Consider the following 14,468-nt stretch of genomic DNA (forward strand, 5'->3'; position numbering starts at 1 on the left):
AATACACTAGGAAGTATTTTATTTTTGTATGTCTATCAAGCTTTACATAGGGTTTCTTATATAGCAAAATAAAGAACCACATCTCACAATCCTAAGCGATGTGGGACTAAATCAAGCACCATAATACTAACAATTCTCTCACTTGGAGTTTGATTTACATTACCACCTAGTGTAGTGCCTTCATCATCAATTTTCTTGAAGGCCAATTGAGACAATGCAAAGCCTCAACTTAGTAGTCGTGACAATCTTGGTCAACATATTAGTTGCATTCTCTACACTTGGAATCTTAAAAAAGAAACAAGTCTCCATCATTTATCAAGTTTATGATAAAATGATACTTCAATTCAATGTGCTTGCATCTGGAATGAAAAATTGGATATTTAGCAAGACAAATAGCACTTTGACTGTCACTGAACAACGAGGAGTCATCTTGTTGTTTTCCTAATTGTTTTAGAAGGTTCTTTAACCACATCATCTCCTTTGTTGCTTCTGAGATAGCTACATACTCAATTTCAGTGGTTGAGAGGGAGACTGTTCCTTGAAGTTTAAACTTCCAACTGATAGTTGTACCACCCAACGTAAAAATGTAACCTGTTATGCTCTTTCTACAATCTAAATCACCTCCTAAATCTGCATTAGAAAACACTTGTAAAATGAGATTACTTCTTCTATAAGCCAAATGCATATTTTGAAGTGTCCTTCAAATATCTCAATATCCACTTCACGCCTTCCCAATACTCCTTTCCGAGATTTGATAAAAACCTACTCACAACTCCTACTGCATGTGCTATATGTCAGGTTTGGTGCAAAACATAGCATACATCAAGCTCCCTATTACAGATGCATATGACACTTTAGACATGTGACCTTCTTCTTCCTCTGTCTTAGAAGATTGCGTTTTTGAAAAGTTTAAGTGAAATGAAGGATCAATTAAAGTTTTCAAAAAGACAATCTTCTCAAACAAAGGAAGAAGAAAGTCACATGTGTAAAGCGCCATATGCATATGTAGTAGGGAGCTTGACGTATGTTATGGTTTGCACCAGACCTGACATAGCACATGCTGTGAGAGCTGTAAGTAGGTTTTTATCAAATCCTGAAAAGGAGCATTGGGAAGGCGTGAAGTGGATATTGAGATATTTGAAGGGCACTTCAAATATGTATTTGTCTTTTAGAAGAAGTGATCTCACTTTACACGGGTTTTCTGATGCAGATTTGGGAGGTGATTTGGATGGTAGAAAGAGCACCACAGGTGTACCAATGTGGTTGTGAGAAAGTAAAGCGCTATATAAGGATGGAGATCCATAAACCAATTGCCTTAAGGTTTTGGGCTGAGAGTGGTGTCAATGTTTCATGTGGTTGAGTTTAGGTCTCATTGGTGTTGTATCTCCCCAATGAACCTCCTCCCTCCTTAATTCTAATAGATTTGACAAAAAATACTAATTTAAAAATATTTTAAAGTATATAAATTATCACATATTATAATTATAAAAATAATACATCATGAGATATATCACCACTTTGATAAATTAAATTGTATAGTTTAGAGATGTAGCAGACATGTTAAAAATATCAAAGATATGTTTTGTTATAACGTGAAACAATTATTATGTTTTGATTTAATTGAAATTTTGACAATATTCGTGCAACTAAAAAGGGGCTTGATAGGTCTTCATTATTATTCTTTCTCACACACTAGCTCTAATAGAATCGGTACGTCTTAGAAAAAGAGAAAGTTAGCCAAAATAGAATCTGTACAGAAACAATTCATGTCTCTTAAAACTATATATTTCACTTTCCTCTTTATAATTGCTCCTGATTGGTTGGTTCATCTCTTAGGCAAACTGTAGACTAGAGTCAAGATTAAAAATAATTTATATATATATATATATATATATATATATATATATATATATATATATATTTTAAGATAATTTTTTAAGAATAAAATCTTGTGATGAATTTTGGAGTTTTAAAGCGGATATTATCGTAAAAAAATTGTTAGAAAATTAAGTATAACTGTAAGTCCAACACCCAAAATAATAGAAATAAGAAAGTCGAACAATATTTAAAGAAAAAGAATTTATTGTCTTGAAATTTTGAGTTGAAATTTTGAGTGAAAAAAGATGTGAATCTCTTATAATTGGAAGTATAACAAACATAAATAAAAAGTTAAAACAAAACTCATATCAAATTTTTCTATATAAATAATATGTAAAACCATGAGATGTATATAATAGAGAAGAAAAACCCCAAATACACCAAAACATTTTGATGTGGGAAAACTAGAAAAATTCACATGGACGTAGTCTGTAAAATCTTCCATTAATAATGATTTCTCTCAAAGTTTCCAAAGATTAAGAGAAAAATATTTAGAGGTTTTTTTTTTTTTTTTTTCTTTTATCACTAGAAGTACTCAACTTCTATCTATCTGTCTTCCCGGTCATTTCATTCCTAAAATACATATTTAGTGGTTACATAATAGAAAGTCCATAAACAAAGGTACATTTTTTTTTTCTTTTTCTAAATTATTGGATCCGATAAATTTGTAATCCACCTAACACTTATTATATTTGTTGGATTTGTGTCTCATTGTGTTGAATCTTTTCCCTTATCCGTTCTTAAAAAAACCCATTAAAAATAATTTACTTTTACAATATTATCTCAACTCAAAAAAATTTAAATTGTTTATTTCAACTTGTATACCAAAGAATTCTCATTTGATTTATTTATAGTATATAATAATATAGTGTCGCCAAAATATTAATGTAATTGTGTGTTACATGTGTTCCCAAATGAAATACGTTTCAGTAACAGTAACAGTAAGGGGGTGAGGGTGTTGAGGACAGAAGACAGAAAATTGTGTTTTTATGAAGTTCCCTGAATCCTCGATATGGGGTCTCATATATCTGAAATGATGTCTCAGTATTGCAATTTAGAATATTAGTACAGGAAAAAAGCAAGAAAAATAAGAGGGAGAAGAGTAATAAAGTAATCTAAGCTTATCTATATTACATGGATCAGTAGTGGTTGGAATAATATCGATTCTAAGGAAATTAATGTTGATAAAGGTTGCTTTTAAAATTCTTAATGAATCCATAACTGCCAATGTCTTTTGCGACCAAAACGAAGTTTTGGAGTCCAGCCCAACACCATGTGATCCATGTTTTCTCACTCGATTCCATTTGGTTTTGTTTCCCACTCTCATTTCTCTCATTTGGTTTTTAGTTTCTTTTTAATTCAGGACGGATCTTTAAAAAATATTTTAGAATATTAAGATAAATGTATAAAAATTCTACAATACCAAAATATAAAAATAAAAGAGTGGCTTTTATTTATATATTCATTTGCATGAATAGAAAAAAAAAAAGGGTTCAAGATCCTCCTATAATCCTTCAAAGTTCAGTTTGTAATTATATACTTTTTCTTACTTATTTATAGATTTTCAAGCGAAATATTATTAATATCGAACATGAAGAATTTTTAATTTTACTAAAAAGTGAATTAGTCAATACATACAATTTTTTTATATATACTTATATATAAATAAAACTCATTTTTTTCGTGTAATTTTTTTTTTAATTTTTAACGTTGTTTTTGTAATATCTCATTTAATAACTTTTAAACTACTAAACAAAGCATCATATAGTGATAGCACAAAGCAGATAGCATAAAGGTTACTATAGAGTATTAATACAGTCTTCCAAAAACCATAATAATAACTATATGTACAAACCTACTATGAATAGAGTCAGATAGATTCTAACTCCAAACTCAAAATATAAACTAACTATAAACGTGGACAGGTCCTACTCCACAACCCTTCTAATAACTACATGGGAAGCATCCTCACTCACAGCTTCTTCTGCTCACACAATTAAGTGATCATCGCAAAAGAATAAACCAAAACCAAGCAAACACAAAAAGCATAGAGTAAGCTAATTATAATTAAGGAAAAGTTCAATTAGATCAAAATCACATTACTAATTTCTTATCATAGGCCAATAAAGAAAACAATCTAACACATATCAACAATTGACTCTAGACTCAATTATCCAAATATATGCAAGTGACATCAGACCTCTTGGTGGCTTGCACCAGTGTGTGATTCCTATACTCTGCAGAGTTTGGCCTCAATGGGTTATCACCCAATCACACACCAGGTAAATCCCCTTTGTGCCTAGAACTTGATCGAGTCTATTGACTAAGACCTCCTCCTACTCCTCACGACATAACTCATTATGATCTACGCGAGCCTTAATGATTATTAGAGTGTTAGGATACCAGCCAAAAATGAGTCATTATGTTCTTGCATACACTAGATTACCAACACATAGAATTTATCCATGAAACTCTTTCATTAACCTCACAAATCATGCTCATAGTCACTTATTACATGCATGTCATAGTAATAAAAGTTGTAGAATCCAATTAGTCATATTCAGTGCATTCACATAGATCAAAACAACAAGCACTAGAACAGGACAATCGAGCGCTCAACACCAGGTTTTAGCGCTTAGCGCCACTTCCCTCACAATTTTCACCGCTCAACGCAAATTGCCTTGCATTTTCCAGCATAAAAAAAATCACTTACTATTTTAAATATAAATTAAGAATAAATAATTATTAAAAGTTAAAATCCGAATTGCCCTTTCCTGGAACCCTAGCCTTCATCATGCATGCCTCCTTTGTATTGGCCCTCCCTTAAAAGCCTAGCCTCCACCGCTCGCCGCTCCTCTGCATTGGCCCTCCACCGTGTGCCCATCCTCTATATTGGCCATCCCTTGGAACCCTAGCCTCCACCACGCGCCTCTTCTGCATTAGCCTTCCCTTCGAATAGTAGCCTCCATCGTGTGTGCCTCATTGCATTGGCCCTGCATTGAAACCCTAGCCTCCACCCGCGCGCCTCCTTTGCACTAGCCCTCCCTTGGAACCACCTCTAGTCGAGCTTGCTACAACTCGTCGACATCTGGAGCTCGCACCCTTGCCGTTGCATGACAAAACTTTATCCCGCGACTACCACCACATCTTCTCACCTCCAGCTAGGCTTCCTAAGGTTATGGTAAACAACTCATTCACAAATCCATTTTTGTTGTGGTTTGATTTTTAATTTTGAACTAATTGAACATGTCTACTTTGTTTTGTGGTTTTGAATGAATTGAAACCCTAATTTTTGTGTTTGATTTTTGGGGATTTAAAGTTGGGGAGAAGTGGATTTATTGTGACACTTAGGAGAAGGATAAATGGGTTTAATGCCGCTGTGAATGGGATTTGAAAACCCAAGGTTCTTGCTCCAATCGTTTCTCTACGAGGTAAAAGTTTGTGATGTATTTAAGAAAAAGTCTTAAAGCATTTAGTTTAGTTTGAGCATTGTGATTGATTTCTTTGTTTTGCTTCTTCATTGAGTATGTTGATGAAATTTGGGTAAGTTGGACGACTAAAGGTGGAAAGGTGAGTATGTAGAGCTACTTATAATGTTAGTGTTGATTTTAAGTCATAAGCATAACTTGTTTGAGAGGTTCACTTATATATGTTAATGTGGCCTTTTTTTATTGTTTTTGGGTGTGTTGTTTCTGTTATTGAGAAGTTCACTTATATATTAGATTACATACGAATTTATCGGTAGATAATTATCTACGGATAAATTTGCTGTAGATAATTACTTACGGATAAGTTAGCTACGACTATATTATCTACGGATTTTTTGTTCGTAGATAATCCATAGGTAAAACTTCTTTATCTACGGATTTTGAGAATTACATACAGATTTTGGTACTAGATAATTGCATTTTTTCTTGTAGTGTGTCTATGTGTGGTCAAACGTGAAACATGTTATAAACAATTAAAAGAAACATCGTGAGTCTCATTTCATTGTTCACTATTGTTTTGCATGACCTTCAAAGGAGGCCTAACAACTGCGAGGACAACGACAACGAGGCTCTAAGGTGAGTTTTCCTTCCTTTAAATCAAATTAAAGTTGTTTCACTTTCATTTATGTAGTTTTTTTTTTCGTTTTCATCGATTGATTTTCATGCAATGCATTTTTAAGACTTCAAGGCCATCGTCCGGTGGTGGTGACGAGGACTTAAGGCCACCTTCTAGTGGCAGTGATGAGGTGCTAAGGTCACTCTCCAATGGTGGCGACAAGACCCTGGGGCCATCCTCCAACTTTGTTCTCAGTTGTTGGTTTCTCTATAAGATTAGTCTTGGTTTCCATAAATTGAACTTTGTCTCTTATTGATTGCATGTGATGACATTGGTTATATTTTGTCTTTCCCATTATTTTTTTCATCTTAGACAAATTTTTAGTATATTCTTTAGGCCTTTTTTGTCATTTGAGATTTAGTATAAATGATTAAACATTAATTATTTATATTAAATCTTAAGTTGTCCGATTGGACAGTTTAGAAAAAATATTTTTCATAATTCTCTATAAAATTTACATTAAATTTTATGCATAAATTTGATAAAATTTTAGTTGAGACCATTTTTGTGTTGTTCTCCAGATGCATACTTGATTGTGGTCACGAGTAAGGACTTTCATTTCTTGTACTTCGAACACCAATGCAAAATGCTGCAAAAATTTTATCAAATTTATGATGTTAGACTTCATCGTATACATGTTAGCAAATTTTGAAAAATAAATTTTCCAAATGGGTAAGGACTCACCTTGTGAGAGTTAAAATTTTAAGATTGATGGAGTTTGTTACAAATGTAGTATGGATCGAAGTTGTATTAATAAACTTCACATCAATGAAGAGTATGAAAATGAGGTTTTTTAGTTCTTGCAATATGCTCAAGAACACAAAATCGTTGTGAATGAGACATATTTTTGTCCTTGTGTCTGTTCTCTTAATCAAATATGTCAAGACTTAGGCACAATGTGTGATCATCTATTCATCTTTGGTATAATGAGGAGTTATATGGTTTGGACTTGCCGTGGAGAAGTATTACACAAGCCTATGGTGTCACAAGGAACATATTATATGGATGAATCAATGAGTGATCATTTAGAGAACATAGTAAGTGATGTTGTTGAAGAAAATTTTGGAAAATCTCATTTATATGATTCTCTTAAGTCCAATTCAAAGGAAAATTTGTACCCAGGATGCGTTAACTTTACCTGACTGCCAGGAACTTTGAAATTGTTCAGTTTAAAAGATAGAAATGGATGAACCGATAAAAATTTCACAGAATTGTTGGAGTTGTTAAAGGAGATGCTTCCAGAAAATAACATGTTACCTATTCGTGATTATGAGGCAAAGAAAATTCTATGTCCAATGAGTTTGGAGTATAAAAAGATACATACATGCCCTAATGATTTTGTATTGAACAAAGACAAGTTTGCTTCACTAAAGGCCTTTCCAACATGTGGTTTATCACGGTTTAAAAATAAAATTGATGGAAATAATGGTGATGAAAACACATATTGTCACCTGAGTAAGGTGGTGTGGTGCTTGCTAATAATATCTAGGTCGACATGATTGTTTGCCATTAAAGAAGATGTGAAGAATCTTAAATAACACGTTGATGAAAAAAATGTGATAATCTTCTTTGACACCTAGCTGATTCTCCATAATGGAAGAATATTGATGAAACATTTCTAGAATGTAGTGTAGAGCCAAGAAACACTCATGAAATTGCTACAAATGGTATGAATCCTTGTGGAAAATTAAGTAGCAAAAATAGTTCATGGCCAGTTTTGTTGATGATTTATAATTTGTCTCCTTTATTGTACATGGAGAGAAAATATATGATGTTGTGTTTGATGATATCAAGTCCTAGACAATCAAGAAATGACATTGATGTGTACCTGAAGCCATTGATCGATGATTTAAAATTGTTATGTGAAGAAAGCATCGATGTGTTCGATTCATATTGTCAATAAACTTTTCGTTTGTGTGCAATGTTGTGTTTCACCATAAATGATTTCTCAGGATATGGACACTTGAGTGGTTATAGTGTTAAAGGTCATTTTGCAGGTTCCATTTGTGAAGAAAACATGTGTTATGTTCAGTTGAAGCGTGGTAAAAATCTGTGTATACAAGACATCGAAAATTCCTTCTCAAAATCATCCTTACCCGTAGAATAAAAAACATTTAATGGAAATCCTAAGGATGAAATTGTGTCGAGACCACACAATTGTGAAGAAGTATAAGTAGGTGAAAAACATTGACATTGTGTTCGGAAAGCATAAAAAGAAGAAAACCATTGAGAAAATCATTTGGAAGAAATGATTAATATTCTATAATCTACATTATTGGTGTAAACTTGATGTAAGACTTTGTATCAATGTGATGCCTGTTGAAAAAAATGTATGTGATAGTGTCACCGAGACTTTACTAAATGTAAAAGAAATGACAAAATATGGAGTACAAGCACGACAAGATTTGTCTGACGTGGTCATCCATTCTAAGTTACACCCACAATTAATTGGAAGACGCACTAGCTGCCCCCAACATGTCACACTCTTTCTAAAAAGGGAAAACAAATGTGTTGTCAATGTTTAAGTAGTGTTAAAGTTCCACAAGGTTACTCTTCAAATATTAGTAGCCTTGTTTCTATGAAAGATTTAAAGTTTGTAGGTTTAAAATCTCTTGATTTTCATGTTATGATGCAACAACTTTTACCAATAGCTATTCATGCCATCTTACCTACTTTTGTTATAAGTTTTCTAACATGTTTGAGTTTGTTCTTCAATGCAAGAAAGTTGTCGACCCTCGAGTGTTAGATGATTTAGAAAATTAGACTATAGGACTATTGTGTCAATTGGAAAAGTAATCCCCCCGTTCATTTTTCGATATCATGGTTCATTTGATAATTCATTTTGTGAGGGAAATTTGATTATGTGGGCCGGTTTTATGATATGGATGTACCCAATTTATGGATACATGAACATTTTAAAGGGATATGTTAAGAATCATTATTGATTTGAAGCTTCAATTACGTGGTACATTGCAAAATAAGCCATTGAATTTTGCTTAAGTTATAAAGTGGTACATTGCAGAAGTTCGATGGGCACATGACATCATAATAAGCTCAAATTATATTTGAAAGAATAGTAAGTACAAACCCTATACTCAAAACCAATTTTCATATGAAGTGTTTTATGATTAAACTTGATTATGTGGTGTATGATGACTTTGTTGGGCAAGAGACTTAGGGTTTCCCATGGTCGGGAAGACATACTCACAATGATCATTGGAAGACCTGAGCACCTAGGTCGTGTGTGTAGTGTTAAAGGTGCATTTAGACTTCGAGATTACTTTAGTCCTCCATAAAGAAGTAACGAATCCTTGAGTCAAGAGGCCTTAAGGAAGAAGCTCCAAATGGAAGAAAGAATTAATCAACACAAGGTAGTTATGGTGTAGCGCTTCATGCAAAAAAACTTTAACAACAACAATAAATACAATTTAGCCTCCAATGTCATGTCCCATTTTCGTTAAATGATACAATAAAGGTGATTTTGGGGGACATGATAATATATATTTCAATCATAGAACTATGGTGAATGTATGTTTTTTCATTGTCTTCCATAATTAAATTTTGGAATTACTACTTTTAATTTATACTTAATTGTCTTGTTGTGTACATGGACACAATCATTGTGGACCAAGGCCATAATTCCATGTATGGATTTATTGAACCTCAGACCATTCAAAATTCTGGAGACACAGTTGAGCAAATACAAACATATTTGCAAACATTGATGTCTGAGTCACAAAGAGAGATGTACCTAGCGTCCTACATTGATGGATAATCTTACTAAATATTATACATTATGAAGTAATGCTAATTATTAGTCTAACTATTTGTGATTCATGGTAGGTCCCATTGGTAACTAATGGTCATCATTCCAAGATAATGCATAGTTGTTTGGTTTTGTTCTCTGCATAGGAAGATGGAAATGATTTGAAAACCATGCTACAAACATAAGTGTTACATTTTTCATATCATCTACTTAGTATATATTGCTACTAACATATGTTTCCAATTTAATTATATTTGTGGGAAGCCTAGATCAATGCAAATTCAAGTTATTTATCCAAAGGTTGACACTCTTTTCATCTATAAGGTATTAATTTTGGCATGTTAATTTATGACCTTAATGTGTGATTATTTTTTTTCATATTTAGTGGAATAAGTAGAGATATTCATTTGAATGTGACTATTACGTCATGTCTTGGATGAAAACTATCATTCGAGCAAGAATTATAGATGATTGGATAGGGGTAATAATATATATCTTTCACATATTAGAAATCATATTAAACTTTAAACATTATATTAGAGTTGTCAAAGTGGGTTAGAATCTGTGGGCCAACTCGACCCACCACAGGTTCGGGCCAGGTTGGGTTGAAATTTTTTAACAAATTTTAGTACAGATTAATTTTTGATCCGGCCCACCAAAAACCTGACTCACCAGGGTTGAACCCATGCGGCTCACCCAGGTTGAACCCGTGGTGAGCTTAGTTAGCTGACCAATGCACCCACAGATAAAAGGTAACACAAGCTTTTGTATTTGAGTTGGGTTAGGTTATTTTTTTAGCCAACATATTGGGTTGGCAAATGCAAACCTAATATTTTTATGATTTTGGTTTGTATTTGGGATTGAACATTGTTTTGGATTATATTGAAGTTTATTTAAATTTTAATCACAATTATAGTTTAGTTTTTTTGGGTCTGAAGAAAAAAAAAACTATACTTTTTCTTATTTAAGTGAGCTAGTGAGCCAACCCGTTTAACACACCAACCCGTGGTAGGTCGTGAAAATCCCATATTGAAAATTACTTAAGTAAAATAAATAAAATAAAAATAGAAAATCAATCGACATAATTTTATTATTCCTAAACGCGGGAAAATTCAAATTTGTTTCTCAACTCGCCATAATTTAAATATACTAAATAATAATCTTATTACAAGTTTTTAAAATCCAACATAATGCAATAACATCATAAAAATCCCTTGATGAGTGCGTATTTTTGCCCTCATTTAATGTTTAACTTTGGGTATTTAATTGAATTTATGTCCTTAAAGATGAATTTAATTGGGATTTCCTATAATTGGGTTTATTGAGCATGAGATACAAAAACATGTTAAAAATAGCTTTTTAGTTGCATAAATGTTTTTTGGATATTTTGAGGTGTGTTAGTGCAATTGCAGCTAAGTTGAGCTCATGGAGGTGTGAAAATAAATTGCTTAAAGCTTCATGACACCTTAAAGATAAATCCAAGCATAAGAAATTATCAAATTCACAAAAGTCCAAGCCAAGCATTGCATGAAGACGACAAGAAAAGCTTGAAAAAGTGAAGAACTTTGGCTAAGCCAAGAAGAGAGCAACAAAAAAATTGGACCTTGCATTTTTCTTTATCTTTATGATAGAAGATAATTTGGGAAAAACATATCTTTAGATATTTTATTTGATATTTTTAAATAATTATCTTATTTAATTATATCATAAAATATTAAAAGATAATAACTACCAAATCTTTTTAAATATGACAAGATCTTCTTGAATCTTTTTAGATCCACAACAAACAAATATATCTTGAAGATATTGGATTATTTAGAATATAATTTGAGGAGATTGCAAAAGGGTTGATTTGAAAAATTAATACAAATATTAATTGGTGATAATTTATCATATATCTTTAATTAATTAATTAATTTAATTATATTAGATATTGATATTATCAACCAACTATATTTGTCAAATAGTCTATATCTCTCCAAATATTTTTAAATATTTAGCTTTATCTTTATTTTAAAAGATATTTGAGAGATTTTAGCAACCGAAAAGCCCAGTCCAAGTCCTATATAAAGAGAACAAGGGAGAAGTAGAAAGGACAAGTTCGGGACTTCGGAGTTTTGGAACCCTTAGGGGGGCCTAATTTCGTTTCCTTTCTCTCTCTCCATTCTTCTATTTTTATTTTGCATTCATGGAGTTCTAAACTTCTTGGGTTGATTCCATTGTAATTTCTTAATTGGATTCTGATGTTAGATCAATTAATTTCTTTGTTCTTTTTATTATTGTTGAGGTTTTAATTCATCTATGTCTTTTATCTTTGAATCACGTAAAAAGTAATGATTTTAAATCTATATGCATGATGATCATATGAGTTCAAGGGTTTTTAAATCTAATTGAGACTTTACTTTGATTTTATTTAGAAACTTTCATGTGATTAAATGAGTTTTTACCAATAATTGAGACTTTACTTGGTTAAAGGTATTTATTCTAGCAAAAATTAATCGAGACTTTACTTTGATTAATTAAGCTTTTTATTTGGTGAGGAGATAAAAGAATAAATATGGTTAGGCATAGTAAAATTTGATTGAAACTATACTTTGGTTGAATTTACTGTGGATAATCTAAAAGTTCTCACTTTTAATTGAGATTGTACTTTGGTTAAAAGTGAGAACGCCAACAAATTAATTGAGACTTTACATTGATTAATTTGTAAATCTACAACAATAATTAATTGAGCAATAATCTTTAGATAACCGATGATGAATCTATTTTGAAAAAGCAATGAAATCAATCTATTTTCTTTACTATTGTTTCTATCTTATTTTATCTTTTTATCTTAATCCTCCTATATTTTTATTATTTTATTTGACTAACCGTTTTGTATAGATTTTATAAGAACTAACTTGTTAAAAATCAATTTCGTGTTCGTTGGGAGACGACTTTGGGTTACTTTACCCTTTCTATTTTGTCGACTACTATCTTAGAAATACTGACGTTGCTATAGTTTAGTAGTATTAATTTGATCGCGTCAACGACAGCGTTATCATCCCTATCTTAAGAACCCCCAAGCTAGCCCTCTCTCCGTCTCTATGCATCACCAGCATCACCTGTAGCATCATCTGTAGCATCATCTGCTCCCGTGTAAAAAGAAATACACGATCATCGTCATACACAGACAGAAAGGGTGAGCTTATAAATAAAAAAACATATAATAAACAAACAAAAAAAAATCAATACACCCATCTGATTTATCCTAGTTAGTTCTCTGCCAAGTCCTTAATACCCAAGGCTTTTCAACCTTCAATTCACACAATATAGTTAGCCATGGACTCAGGATTTATGATGCTCACACGAACCTGCCCGCTCGTGGTCCTGCCTCTACGAACCTCCCTGCTCGTAGTCCTGCTCTACAAACCTCCTCGCTCGTAGTCCTATTCTACGGACCTGCCCGCCCATAATCCAACACACCTGATCCACCAGCTACGTTCCTTCCCGCACGTAGCATCTCTCAAGTGTGAGCATGGAACATATAAACCTACCTCGCTCGTATTCCCACACGAGAGTAACTGGATATGAACCTTCCCGCTCATATCATCACATGTTAACCAACATCCATGAACTTACCCACTCATTACACAGCATCTCCTGATCCAAGTTCGCATAAATGCGTTTAACCAACACACAAAAAAGCCCAAGCCTGCAATCATATCGCCTGGCTTGAAACACAAAACTGGATTATTCTCGCTTAGGCTAGAAGCCTTCATCAAGCGATCAGGCCTGTCTCACTTAACCTAGGCTCTCTCGCTTGAGCGAGCGCATTACAGTAGTATTCTACTAAACTCTCGCTTGGGCGAGTCCCATTCGCTTCGGCAAGATCACCCTTCGCCCAGAACAATAGCCCTCGCCTGAGTTGCAATTCACGTAGTATCACACAAATTTCTCCATGATTCCTCGCTTAGGCGAGGCACGCTCGCCTGAGCGAGATTGACTTGTCGCCCAAAACAGGGTTCTCCGCCTGAGTGATATGCTCGAGCAGAACCACACAATCCTCGCGATCTCTCGCTGAGGCGAGGAACTCTCACCTGAGAGAGATGCTTTGTCGCCTAAAAAGTGGGCTCTCCGCTTGAGCGAGAGGCTCGAGAAGAACCAGGGTCGAGTCTCTGATATTCTCGCTTAGGCGAGACTTGCTCGCTTGAGCGAAAATAGCATATGTATTCCCTGTTCACGCACGCACACACCAAAAAACAATGCCAAAACCCCTTTTCAAACATTATTACGCAATCTATTACAACGAGCCATTTGCACGAACATGTTTTAAACCCAAAAGGACCCCACAACTTGAGATGGAACCATGAACTACCTACAACATAAAACCCTTATCATATTCATCAAAAAGCATGAGAGTTTTTTCAATCAACAAAACAAAACAACAATACCTCAAATCCCATCACAGAGAGCACGGAAATTCATGGTACGCAAGCATAAAACAATGAGAGCAAGGTTCTTAATCATACATATAACAATAACACGTAATAACTCCCCTTTTAGGCTGAACCAGGTTCAAATTTTTTTGGTTCGCTATTAAATGAGTCGGGTTGAGTTGGCTCACTAAGTGACCAACCCGTGGTGGGTTAGGCCGGACTAGACTGGGTGACCCGTTTTGATACCTCTAATTAATATCCATACATAATGAAATTGTGTAATTTTTTCAAAAGTTCAAGAA

This window comes from Vigna unguiculata, chromosome 1 (assembly GCF_004118075.2).
Source record: "Vigna unguiculata cultivar IT97K-499-35 chromosome 1, ASM411807v1, whole genome shotgun sequence".
Lineage (NCBI taxonomy): Eukaryota > Viridiplantae > Streptophyta > Magnoliopsida > Fabales > Fabaceae > Vigna > Vigna unguiculata.